Raw genomic sequence first — 14,311 nt, 5'->3', positions numbered from 1 at the left:
TTCTGGTCATGGAGGAAGTATGAACTGACTATTGAAATGAAACAAAGAGAAATTAAACATAATACTTATTAGATGACCTACTTTATTTCTCTAAGGTAACAAAGAAATAGACATTCTCTGAAATGTCCAAGACACCATTATTCATAATAAAAATAGAAACCACCCAAATGCCTACCAGCAGATGAACACATAAATTAAGTGGGGCTCAATCAATCAAATGTTATTTTCTATTCAAAAAAATAAAACCAGGGGCCAGAGCAATAGTACAGTGGGTAGGGCATTTGCCTTGCACTCGGCTGATCCGGGTTCAATTCCCTGCATCCCATATGGTCCCCTGAGACTTCCAGGAGTGATTCCTGAGTGCAGAACAAGGAATAACCCCTGAGCATCACCAGGTGTGACCCAGAAAGCAAAAGCAAAAACAAAAACAAACCACTAATAACACATAAAAGTGAAATAATCTCAAAAACATACTCACTGAAACCCATGTGTCTATTATATAGTTTCACATATGTAAAATTCTAGAATAAGCACAGAGTATATGGATAGTGGGTGTGTGTATCAAATTCAGGGCCTCAATAGGAGGCATGAGGCATGTGTTCAACCACGGAGCAACCTCCCCAGTTGACAATGGGATTAGCTTTTTTTTTTTTAAGCAGTTTCAGGTGAAAGCATAAGGGGAATGTGAGGCATGATGTACTGGGTCAGTGATCATTATTTATCAGAACTAATCATATGCTTGAATGGGCACTTTTTATAGCCGCAAGATTGATATTAAAAGTAAAAAACAGAGTTGGAATCAATAGAAATATATTACAACCAATTTTCACTTTAGAACTAATCTATACAGAAGTAGACTTCCAAGTATACCTCTAGTCAAAGCCTCCTGATGTAACTAACGCCTTGGAGACTAACCTTAATTCCCTTTCAGTCAGTGCTTGGGGATATGCTGAGTTAGCTTGTATTCATTTTTAGAGAGGCACAAAGGGACATAAACGTTTGGGCTGTGTTGGATTTTCCATGAGTACACTGGACTTAGGACAAACAGGTGGCTGGGTGAGGTGACCTAATTCAACCAAGATCAATCACATAATGACGAAGTGACCTGGCTCTGCTTACATCCACTGCACTGTAAGAACACACGGAAACTACTGCGCACAATGAATTTGGTTAACACAATAGTACTCAACAATTACTAACTGCGATTACTAAAACTGCGCACAAGATGTTTTATCACCCTAAAAATGAAAATTCCAGAGGCTGCTATGTACTGAATTAGGTCCCATTTCCTTACCTGACCCCAAGCTTTGTGTCTCCCTGTCCTCTTCCCTCACCATATCATCTCTTCCATGCAACCCTGTACCTTCCTATTCAATAAAACACAAAATTATATACATATATATATATAAGATTGTGCAACAAAACAATTTGGCCTGGTCTCCTGCTTGTACCAGTTCAGTGTTGGAATCACAACAGTTAGATTAACTTTGATCCATTTCTGCAGTCCATCCGTGGCTCGACCCAGGTCCATTCCCAATTTATTCTGACAACCGTGGGACGGTGAGAATTAATTATTCCCTTGTGAGGAACCTACTGATCTCACCCCTGCACCCGGCCTCTCTGGGCATTCCTTCGGGCACCCACTGGGTCAGTGTATGTCAAACAGCCACATCAGCCTTTTTCTCGTTTTTGTTTTTTTCCCCTCACCACCAGAAAGTGCTAGAACAAGGCGGTTGGCTCCCGGGGGGGAGGCCTTTCCCGGTCCCCCATCGCAGACCCCCACCCCGGAAGTCCGTGAGTGCCCCGCGCGTCACCCAGCGGGCTGCACCTAACAGCCAGCCGGATCTCCTGCGACCAGGTGAGCGCGGCCAAGGCGAGGCCAACCTGAGGAGAACTGTCAAGGCCCACACAGAACGGGGCTGCGGGTCTGGGTCGCAACAGTTGCCCCCCAAAGCCCCGGGGCTGAGGAAAACTGCCTCTTTTCCGACAGTAATTTCCAGGGTTCAACTCAGGAGGGGGCAGAGTGGCCCACCAGGCCACCACCTGGTTCGTCCAACTGCAGATCCTTCTCGAAGCACCTGCCCAGTGGGTGCCCGCCTGCAGGGCGGGGGGGAGGGAGGGAGCAACGCTGCCCTCGACCAACGGTTCCCGGGACCAACGGCTCCTCCTCAAGCCCCTCCCCCCCTCGGAGCTGCAGCTCCCCGGGGGGCGAATCCGGGAGCCCCTCAGCCGGTTTCCACTCCGCCGCGGCTGCCCCGCCCACTCGGCTTCCTCGCCTCCGATTGGCCGGGCCGTCGCGCATCCGCACGGCGATTGGCCCGGGCGCCGGGAGGGCGGGGCGGGGCGGGGCGACTTAAGCTCGGCGGGGCTCGGGCGGTCGCGTCACGGAGCGCGGCAGTTGCGGGTCGCGGCGGTTGGAGGCGCAGGTGGGCGGCGGCGGCGGCGGCGAAGCTCGCGCTCTAGGTACGTGGGGGGCGGCGGGGGGCGGCGGGGTCGCGTGGCCGCCGCGGCGGTTGGCCCGAGTGGCGCGCGACTCCCCCGCGGCCAACCGGCGACCTGCGGCGGCGGCGCGGGCGGCGGGGACGGTCGCGGGGTCGCCGGGGGGCGCGACGACGGCCGCGGTGGGCGCCGGGGGCGGGTCCGCGCGGGGCTCCCGGGGCGGCCGCGGACTTGTTTCTCGAGGGCGCTCCGGGGGCTGGTGGTCCGCGGACCCCCCCTCCCCCCAACCGTCGCCTTCCGTTGCCAAACCCTCGCCTCAGCGCGTCGGTCGCGGCGGCCTGAGGAAACCCGCGCCCGGGGGTGTGTGCTGACTGGACGCCCACCAGGGCAGCGGCTCAGGGGACCCGCCGGGCCACCGAGGAAGGCGCCCGCGCTGCGGGGTCGGAGACTGAGGAAAAAAAAAAAATTCCAAGTGCTTTGAGGGGGAATAAGCAAAAAAAAAAAAGAAAAAAAAGAAGATGAGGAGAGCCGGAGCACAAACGTTTCCGAGGCGCTTTAGATGAGCGTTCCTGACTGGGATCTCCTGACGGAAAGTGGCGCTAGGAAGTTCTCTCAGGAGTTTCCGAAAACCAACGCAAACGAGCAAAAAGACCCCAAAGAACTCCAGAACAGGCCGTTCCCGTCCCGCTGCCGCCGCCGCTGCTGCTCGTCCCGCCTCCGTGGTCGCGTGGGGTCGAGCGACAGGAGAGTGTCTGGGACAGAGATGGCCCCCGTCGCGGCGCCCGGGGTCTCTGAGCAGAACCTGGGCCCACTCAGCCCCGCTTTTCCGGGTTCCCGTTGAAGACGACGCTTCCGGCGTCTGGTGTGGCCCGGGCAAGGGTCCCGTGCTTGGGGACGGGGACGGGGACGACGAGGCGCGCATTGGCGATCGCGTGCGTGGAAGAATGCGGGGCTCGCCGCCGCCGACGGGGTGTGAATGGGACCTGGGCGCCTCTTCACTGTGATTTTGCTGGCGTCACTGTGATTTTGCTGGCGTGTAGTTCTCGCAGCTGGTGGTTAGACGTCGACCTGGTTTGCCCCAAGACGGCCGGAGAAGGACTTTGCAAGATAATAACGATAGATTGTATCGCTGGAGGGAGAAAGGATGCCAAGCCGAGAAGCGCCCGATGAAGGGTTGATGATACTGAATGATGCGGTTTTGAAGTCGACCTTGTTGATGCTTCAGTTTCTTCGAATTGTTGTTGAGTCGGGCTCTGATCAGACGACGTAACTGTTCGGGCTCATCTGCAGATTTGGACAGACCGTCCCGAGATTGACTTCCACCTCTCAAGAAATGCAGAAATAGTGTCGTAGTGGAAAGGATTTGTGTCTTTTAAGACCGGCACCTTATTGACTTTTGTACCTCGCTTCGGCCTTCAGTTCTGCTGAAGTATATCCTTGCTACTTAGTAATCGAGTTCTGGTATGAAACTCTTGCGTACTCCACTGCCGCCCATCTTTACCTGTGCATAGCTTGTTGTTCTTAGAGTGGGTATATAGTTGTATTTCATTTGATGTAATCCAGTTTTAAGCACTATATTGGCTAGTTAAAAATAAAAAACTCAAAATGCAAGAGTATTCTCATTAAGTGGAGTAGATTAAATGTAAACGATAAAGGACCAGATTCTGTTTTATTCTGCCTCATATTCTTACATTTAAATAATCTCTCTTCTCTGAGACTTAATTAAACGTAGAGCCATGCATGAATTTAAAACTTAAATTGCGATAACTTACTATTCCTCTACAACTTTACCAATCTGAAGAGGCCAGAAAGATGGTAACAAAGTATTGTCTAGAGGAAAGGGACTTTCTGGAAAGGAAGATAATCTGAAACGTTGAACTGATTGGATTGCTGGAGATTTAAGTATATTTCTGTAGTCCTAACAATTTAACCAGTGTGTAGAGGTTTAATGAGTCTAATAAACATTTTGTTAGTATATTTCTGAGGCCTTGTTTATAATACTGATAATAGGAAATCGCTTTTATTAGGTAATTGTGGCAAAAATTGCTGAGGTCTGTTCAGGAGTAACACGTGGTGGCTTTGCAGAGGTTATTTTGTATGCATTAATTTTTCTTTCAAGCAACATCTAAATACAGATAGAAGGGAATCTCACTGCAGATAGAAAAATAAGACCTAGGGAATGAGAGGATGGTATAGTGAGTAGGATAATGCTTTGCGTGTGGTCCACCCATGTTCAGTCCCTGGCTTTCCATATGGTTTCCCTAGCACTACCAGGAGTAATTCCTGAGCACTGTGAGGTACAGCGCAACGCCCTCTCCGGAAAAGGGCCCATAAGGCCCCTGATTACAAATAATCTTCAGTGACATTCAGGTCAATTGTTGTCTTGGAAGAAGTTGTTCAAGGAAAAGGTGATCCTTAAGCATGACCGTGAAGGAAGTGGAGAATGGAGGGAAGGGGGAACTGCTTTTGATGAATTTGAGAAAAGGGATGGGTTTGTAGGGAATTTCGAGATAATATTGGGGGGAAGGTGTCCAGAGCAAAGCAGAGAGGGCACTTGCATTGTATGCTAGACACCCTGATTTGATCCCTTGCACCTGTATGGTTCCCTGAGCTGCTTCAGGTGAGATTTCTCAATAATCCTTGAGCCCCACCAGGTGTGGCCCGAAATAAAATGACGTTTATAAAATTGACTTAAATTAATGGGAGAATGAGATTATAGGCTCATTTGTATGTAGTCACGTAGGTTCATGTAAATGCATTCCGATATTGTATCCAAAAATTGTAATCAGATTTCTTGCTAAGTGCATACTTGTTCATATCATACTGGAGGTTTAATTATTTTCGTGAGTCATGAGGGGAAAATAACATCTACATAGGAAATTCAATTTCTAAATAGTTGTTGGAGGTGTTAACATGGGATCAACCCCAGCATACCACAGAAAAAGCGTATGCTCTCCCACTGAGCTACATCCCCTACCTCTATAATCTGATCAATAAAAGCAACAGTTGTATCTCTATAGCAGAAAAACCAAAAATTTAAAATGATGCCAATTGCAAAGCATTAAAGTAATACCTAAGAAAGTAATGGAATAGCACTGCACTGTCCCCGTTGTTCATTGATTTGCTGGAGCGGGCACCAGTAAGTCTCCATTGTGAGACTTGTTACTGTTTTTGGCATATCAGATATGCTACGGGGAGCTTGCCAGGATCTGCTGTGCGGGCGGGATACTCTCGGTAGCTTGCTGGGCTCTCCAAGAGGGACGGAAGAATTGAACCTGGGTTGGCCACGTGCAAGGCAGATGCCCTACCTGCTGTGTTATCGTTCCAGCCAGTGGAATAGAGGTTCAAAATATATGACGTTAAAAAAGAAAGTAATGGCAGGTGTTAATCTATTTTTATAAATGTTAATTGTAGATGGACCGGAGTGATAGCACAGCGGTAATGCATTTGCCTTGCACGCAGCCAGCCTGGCCGAGCCGGCTTCAATTCCTCCGTCCCTCTTGAAGAGCCTGGCAAGCTGCTGAGAGTATCTCGTCCGCACGGCAAGGCCTGGCAAGCTACCCGTGACGTATTCAATATGCCAAATACAGTAACAATAAGTCTCACGATGGAGATGTTACTGGCTCCGCTCGAGCAAATCGATGAACAGCAGGAGGACCATGGCCGTAAATTGTAGATAGGTTAATCTCAGAAATGATCAGGTTAGAGGAAATCAGCTTCTGTCTTAGAGCAGACCTTAAAACAAGCTCAACAAATTTTTAAAAGATTGAAATTTATCAAAGCGCATTATCTGACCACAGTAAAATAAAAAGTTTAATAGGAAGAAGACATGGGAAGTTAGTAACAAAGTGGAATTAAAAGATTACACTTCTAACCAACAAGTCAGAGAAGAAATTGGAAGGGAAATCAAAGATACTTTAAGATGGATGAAAGTGAAGACATAACACAAAAACATTAATATGAATAATAACTACTAAAGAATTAAAACATTCAGCAACCAAATTTTTCACCTTAATACAAAATGAACACGTAAGACTAAGAATGAGAGGAAGTAATAAATTTTATTACTTATTTTTAATGTAGTTCTGCTGTTCAGCCATTGATTAAGCTGATTGAATCGAACATGAACTCCACATTACTTTTTTTAAATTTAGAATGTTAATTTAATTTTATTATTATTTTCCCCACTCCTTGTTTTTGATCCACTGTGAAATACAGTTAAAAAGCTTTCATGTTTGAGCTTTGGTCATACAATCATCAAACACCCATCTCTTCATTAGTGCACAGTGCACATTTTCCACCACCAAAATTCTCAGTATTCTCCCTCCCCATCCCTGTTCCTATCCTTCCCCTGCCTCTGTGGCAATTTCCCCCATATTCACTCTCTCTAGTTTGGTTACATTCGCTCTTTTGACACCAGTCTTGCCACCACGCAAACTTGCTGAAAAGACAATGCTAGATGATTTGTTTTGTATTGCTTGTTATGGATAGAATATGATGTCCAGGAAATTCTGTGTTCTCTTTCAGGAGCTTTAGTTTATAGTCTCTGGATCTTGGCCATTGATGAGATAACATGGCACTGGGGCAGTTTGTGGGTGTAATTGCCAAGCTACTAGAAAACTGGGGACCTGGGAGGAGGAGGCCCAGTCCCAATCCAAGTGGACTTGGAGATCTCAGTCACGGGTTCCTGCGTACCAGGGTTTTCGGGCAGTCCGCACTACAATGAGGTTCATCCTGTCTTGGGTGAGGCTCGTCCTCTCTTGGGTGAGGTTCGTTCGAGCATGTGGAGAGTGGCCTTGTGCATAGCAGTGGTTGGGTTCTGGAGGTTTTCAGCTTCTGGGGTTCTGTTTGGGGTGGAGAGGAAGACTCAATCTGCCCCCTGCCCGCCAAGCTACTGGAAAACTGAGGACCTGGGGGGAGGAGGCCGAGTCCCTATCCAACTGGGCCTAGAGATCTCAGTCACAGGTTCCCACCTACCACTGTGCTGTAGGCCCTAACTGCATCTTTTGATCTCATTCAAGACTTATGGGTCTCTGAAATGAGGCCAGTAAGTGAGCTTATATAGCTGAGCCGGAGGTGGTTTGTGGGTGTGGCTCCCACATATCTAATTTTTGGCTGTTTAATTTCTTGGTAAACTTGGCCCCAAGTTGTTGGGGTCTAGCCAAAGGCACAGCAACAATTTTGGGGTATCTGGAAGTCTGAAGGCACCGTCATGCTGCTGATGCACTCACCTGCAGGTACAGATTGACCTGATGGTGGCACCATATCCCCAAAGGAAATAATAAATTTTAGAGTGGAAATTTAGAAAGAAAAATCCAAAGAAATCAGAAGTTGTGTTGAAAAAATGACAAAATTGACAACCCTTTATATTCATATATATATATATATATATGTATTTTTTTATTTTTCAAGACCTGGAATGGAAGAGAACATTATCATTAATGTTCCAACTGCTTTAAAAAGGGGGTGAATCAGAAACTCGGAAACAAATCTAGAAACCCAGTGGCTTTGGGCAGAAATGTGTCCGGTCCCTGCAGTAGGTTACAGTTGTGGGGCCACTCCAGGGAGGAAAGGGTCCTGTCCCTCCGCCTGCTCCCTGTTTGCCAGGGGCCATTGGACAGTCAGGTTTGGGCCCACAGTGATGAGACACATGGGGCCTCTTGGGATGGGGGTGGAGCTGGCCCTTTCCTCCCTGTCCCAACGAGACCCTGAGTCACTGCCCACAAACGGCCTCTCTGGCTCCTCATCAAGCCACTTAAAGGCCATCATCCCAGAGATTCAGAAATAAATCTCAAAACCCAGCGGCTTTTGGCAGAAATGTGTCTGGTCCCTGCAGTAGGTTACAGGCACTGGGCCACCCCAGTTGGGAATAGATTTTGTGCCTTGGCCTGTTCCCCCTGGCGGCCTAGTGGCCGCTATCTTCCAGATGCCATTGGACCGTCAGGTTTGGGCTTGCAGTGACGAGACACATGGGAATTCATGGGATGGGGGTGGAGCTGGCCCTTTCCTCCCGGTCCCAATGACCCCAAGTCGCCACCCACGAACGGCCTCTCTGGCTCCTGATCAAGCTGCTTAACGGCTATGATCCCAGAGACTCAGAAACAAATCTCGGAACCCAGCAGGTTTGGGCAAGAAATTCCTCCAGATTTAATTGTTAAAATTTCAGAATTTCAAAATTGTGCGGCCACTACTGCAGCCACATGACATCATATGTTACTCATAACCAGCAATAGAAAACAAATTGTCTACTGTTGCCTTTTCAACAGATCTGAGTGTTGGGGTAAAATCCCAAATAATAATGGTGGGTCTGGTGTCAAAATATTGAATGTAATCAAAGTAGAGAGAGAGTAATGTGGAAATTATCTGCCCCACAGGTGGGGGAGGATGTGGGATGGGGGTATGCTGGGGTTTTTGGGGGTGGAGAATGGGCACTGGTGAAGGTACAGGTGTTTCATTGTATGACCGAGACTTAAACCTGAAAGCTTTGTAACTGCTCTCATGGTGACTCAATGAATAAAGTTATAAAAAATGGGGGAAAAAAAGTAAGGTGGAGTTCATGCACAATTTAATCAGCCCAATCAGTGGCTGAACAAATAGCAGTACTCCTACATTAAAAAAGGGGGTGGGCATTAGTATAGAGCAAATTATTTACTAATCACGTTAAGTATATAAATCCCTAAAAACACACGAACAAAAGAGACTTAAGAATAAATAAGTCTTAAGCCTGTAACTTAAAGATTGAAATAGAAAATAAGCCCAATATTAGATGCCTTTATTGATTACTTATATTTACTTATATATTTACTTACATTTACTTATATTTATTTATTTATATAAGGTAAAGGCCCTCCCGTTGATCGTCGATTTGCTCGAGCGGGCCCAGTAACGTCTCCATTGGAGACTTTGTTGTTACTGTGTCTGGCATATCGAATACTCTCGGTAGCTTGCCGGGCTCTCCGAGAGGGGCGGAGGAATCGAGCTCGGGTCGGCCATGTTGGCCGCGTGCAAGGCAGACGCCCTACCGCTTTTTATACTTTATTGATTACTTATATTTACTTATATTTACTTATATTACTTATATTTAGTTATATTTACTTATATTTATCGCTGGAGCGATAGCACAGCGGGTAGGGCGTCTGCCTTGCACGCAGCCAACATGGCCGACCTGAGTTCGATTCCTCCGCCCCTCTCGGAGAGCCCGACAAGCTACCGAGAGTATTCGATATGCCAGACACAGTAACAACAAAGTCTCCAATGGAGACGTTACTGGGCCCGCTCTAGCAAATCGATGATCAGCGGGAGGGCCTTTACTTTACTTTACTTTTTATATTTACATTTAAAGATAACAATTTTTGGAAAGTGGTTCTCAAGTCATTATTTAAAATCAGGAATGTGACTCTGATAAGAGTATGCCTTGTATTTGTAGATTTGTCCCCAGTTCTGTAGAAATAAAATCAGTTCTGTGAGGGCAATAGTATCCTGATGTCAAACCACACAGAGATACTGCAATAGGATTTAAATAGCTTACATACTGTAAAGACATATATCATAAAGATCTTCACAACAGAATATTAGCAAATTGAATTCAGTAAACAGAGAAAGGATTATATGCAATGATCAAATAGAATTTGCTGCAGGAATGTAAGGTTGGTTCAACATCTAAAATGATACTAAAAGGTAAAAGGTAAAAGCCCTCCCGTTGATCATCGATTTGCTCGAGCAGGCCCAGTAACGTCTCCATTGGAGACTTTGTTGTTACTGTGTTTGGCATATCGAATACGTCACGGGGAGCTTGCCAGGCTCTGCCGTGCGGGCGAGATACTCTCGGTAGCTTGCTGGGCTCTCCGAGAGGGGCGGAGGAATCGAACTCGGGTCAGCCATGTTGGCCGCGTGCAAGGCAAATGCCCTGCCGCTGTGCTATCGCTCCAGCCCAGTTTATATATTTTCATTTTCATTTCATCATCCTGTTAATCGTCGATTGCCTCGAGCAGGTCCCAGTAACGTCTCTTTCATCCTAGCCCTGAGATTATATTCACGGCTCTTTAGGAGAATGAGACCCATCATTGTTACTGGTATTTGGCATATTTGGTATGCCACGGGGAGTTTGCCAGACTCTGCCCTGTGGGCAGGCTACATTCGATAGCCTGCAAGTTTGTCCAAAGTAGGAATGAGATAATAAGATGTCATAAAGAAAAGTTTTGATAAGATGTCGCGCGGCCGCAAATGCGGCCGCGCAGTTCCGGGATCTAGATTTTATAGTCTCTGAGTCTTGGCCGCTGATGGGATTACACGGCGCCAGGGGGCCAGGTGGTGGGTGTGACCCCCGCCTACTGGAATTTGGAGGATCTGGGTGGAAGATGCTCGACTCCAATTCGAGTAGGCTTGGAGGTCTCGGCCCCGGAACCCGCGTGGATTTGTCCCTCTGCCAGTACCTTCATGTGTGCGGAGAGTGGTCTCAGCATGGTGGTGGCTGGTCCTGGAGGTCTTCGGCTGCTGGAGCCCCGGTCGGGGCAGGGAGGAAAGCTCGACCCGCTCCCCTCCAAGGGGTCCCGGCGAGGGACACCCATGCGCGGGGGCAAAAGACTGCTTATATATAATAGAGAACAAAATCAGGTGGTAATGTTTATAGATGTAATTAATGCTGGAAGGCATGCAAGATTCAATGATCTCTGATAAAAAATATTAAAGTAGATATCACTGTCACTGTCCTCCCGTTGTTCATCGATTTGCTGGAGCAGACCCAGTAACAATGTGAGACTTGTTACTGTGTTTGGCATATCGGATACATCACGGGTAGCTTGTCAGGCTTTGCTGTGCAGGCGAGATACTCTCGGTAGCTTGCCAGGCTTTCCGAGAGGGGCAGAGGAATCGAACTCGAATGGCCGTGTTGGCTGCATGCAAGGCAAACGCCCTACCCGCTGTGCTATTGCTTGAGCCCAAAGTACATACAGTGGAGAAATATTTTAAAAATGTGGAAAATAGTAAAAAGCTGGAGAAATAGTATAGTGGGTAAGGTGCTCACCTTTCATGCAGCAAACCCTTCTTTGGTCCCTGGCATCACATATGACCCTCTGAGCACCACCTGGCACAGAACCAGAACCATGAGTAGGCCTTGAGCACCACTGATGTTTCACTCAAGCCAGGAACAGACAAGATACTATTGCCAGTACCGTATTATACGAGGGAGCTTTTAGTAAGGAAGGGGGGGATTGGTAGAATTTAAAGCATTTTTCATTTATAATCTAATGAAAAAATGGCATGATCATTCATTTATCAAAAACTCAAAGTTCACAAAAAACGAGCTATAAATCAACATTGTAGAATTCAAGATTAATGTGGAAATTGTTCACAATATATACTTGAAATTAACAAATTATGAAATAGTTCCACTTATAGGAACATTATTTACTGGTGTTATAATCTGTTATAATTCCTGACGTTCCATTCACTCTCAATGGAACAACCATCTCCGAATGCAACAGTTATGTATACGTAGGTCGAGAAGTCAATATGACGAATGACCTGGCACCTGAGTTGCGTAGGAGGAAGAGAGCGGCTTGTAACGCCTTCAAGAGCGTCGAAGAAATAAGAGGACGAAGAACCTCCAGCTCCGAGCACATCTCTTCGATTCCACTGTTTTTCCTGCATACGCCTCAGAGACCTGGGCCCTACGAAAACAGGATGAGAACGCTATTCGGATCTCTCAAAGAGGAATCGAAAAAGCTATGCTTGGAGTATTGCACTTCACTCATTTGAGTGATAGAATCCGGAGTTCCGACCTCTGTCAACGCTCAAGAATCAGGGATGCTGTCTCGTTTGCCAAGGCATCGAAAATCAGATGGGCTGGACACGTAATGAGATTTAAAGACAACCGCTGGACTAGAGCCATTACCGACTGAATTCCACAGGATGTCAAAAGATCACGTGGACGCCCACCTACGAGATGGTCAGACTTCGTCAAGACCCTGAATGACCGGTTTGAGGCTCTTCGAGTTCCTAGAACGAGCAGATGCCATTGGGCTACACTAGCACACAACAGGGATGAATGGAGATGTTATTGGAGCCCGCTCAAGCAAATTGATGAGTAATGATCAAGTGATCAAGTGATAGGAACATAGGATAAAACTCTGAAGATTTAAGAAAACCACCTTCCATGTTCATGGGTTAGAATACTTAGAGAGGGACCTACAGTATAGCCGGTAGGGCACTTTGCTTGCACAGGACCAACATGGGTTCCACCGTGGCATCCCATAATGTTTCCCAAACGCCACTAGAAATGATCCCTGAGCAGAGCCAGGAGTAAGCTGTGAGCACCATTTGGTCTCCCGTGTACCACCAGGAGTAGTTTCTGATTGCAGAGCTTGGAGTAACCCCTGAGCATTGCTGGATAAGAATCAAAAATCAATAAATCTTCATGACCTTTGATTTGTTGGTGATTTCTTAGATAAGACCTCAAAAGCAACAAGAAACAAATGAGATTCAGTGAATTGGCTCAAAGTGTTGGTATACATGGTTTATATGTATAGGCCCAGACTCTGCCCCTGGCACAGCATACTTCATGAGCACTGCCTGGAACAATTCCTGAACATCATGCTAGGAGTATTCCTTTAGCAGTAATGGATATGTGCCTCCCCCTAACAAAAAAAAATAAGATAGTTTTCAAGCACAGCAGGTAGGGCGTTTGCCTTGCACGCTGCCGATTCCCAGGTTTGATTCCTCCTACCAAGAGTATCACACCCATCCAGCAAAACCTGGCAAGCTACCCGTGATGTATTTGATATGCCAAAAACAGTAACAAGAAGTCTCATGATGGAGACGTAACTGGTGCCCATTCGAGCAAAATCGATGAACAATGGGAGGACTACCTACAACAAATTAAAAATTCACAGAACATGAGTACTCATTATTTTATAAGGGACTTATATCTAGAATAAACTATTACACTGAGCACCGTAGCACTGTCCTCCCGTTGTTCATCGATTTGCTCGAGCAGGCACTAATAAATAACAAAAGGACATGAAGATTCCACACACTCCTCTCCATTATGAGACTTGTTACTGTTTTTGGCATATTGGGTACACCACGGGGAGCTTGCTAGGCTCTGCCATGCGGGTGGGATACTTCTGGTAGCTTGCTGGGCTCTCCGAGATGGATGGAGGAATTGAATCCAGGTCGGCTGCATGCAAGGCAAATGCCCTTCCCGCTGTGCTGTAACTTCTCGGCAACTATAATGATAAGTCAATAAAAGAACCCTGTTTTAAGTGAGCAAATAATAGCTATTTCCTTAGAGAAGATAATACCACATAGTGAAAAGATGCTCAAAATTTCTTCACTAGGGAAATACAAATTTAAAGTAACAGAAGTATAGCATATTCTGATGCCTATACTCACGAGTGTGTGAAATCTTGGTGTTCTTTTGTTTGTTTGGGGGCCACAACCTGCTCTGCTCAGGGCCTCTTGCTCTGTGCCGAAGGGTCACCCCTAGAAGGACTCAATGGCCCATGTGTGGTACTGGGGATCCAACCTGGCTCAGATGCAAGGCAAGAACCCGCCCACTATGCCATCTTTTTTTGGTGCAATATGTTACTCTACCCCCGTTGGAAAAAACTCTTTACAATTAAAAATATGTTTCATATTAGAGTAATATGGGAATAAATGACAGATATTTCAACAAAGTATAAATAAGACATAAAAACACATATACTTAACGTTTAAAAGGCCATAGCAGTAGTACAGCAGGTGGGGTACTTTCCTTGCACCGGTTTTGATCCCCAGAATCTCCATGTGGTCCCCAGGCCCCAAGAGTAATTCCTGTGTACAGAGCCAGGAATAACCCCTGAGCATTACCAGGTATGGCCCCAAAACAAAAGAT

The sequence above is a fragment of the Sorex fumeus genome, unplaced genomic scaffold (genome assembly GCF_029834395.1).
Source record: "Sorex fumeus unplaced genomic scaffold, SorFum_2.1 ptg000165l, whole genome shotgun sequence".
Classification (NCBI taxonomy): Eukaryota; Metazoa; Chordata; class Mammalia; order Eulipotyphla; family Soricidae; genus Sorex; species Sorex fumeus.
Note: the sequence above shows the minus strand (reverse complement) of the source record.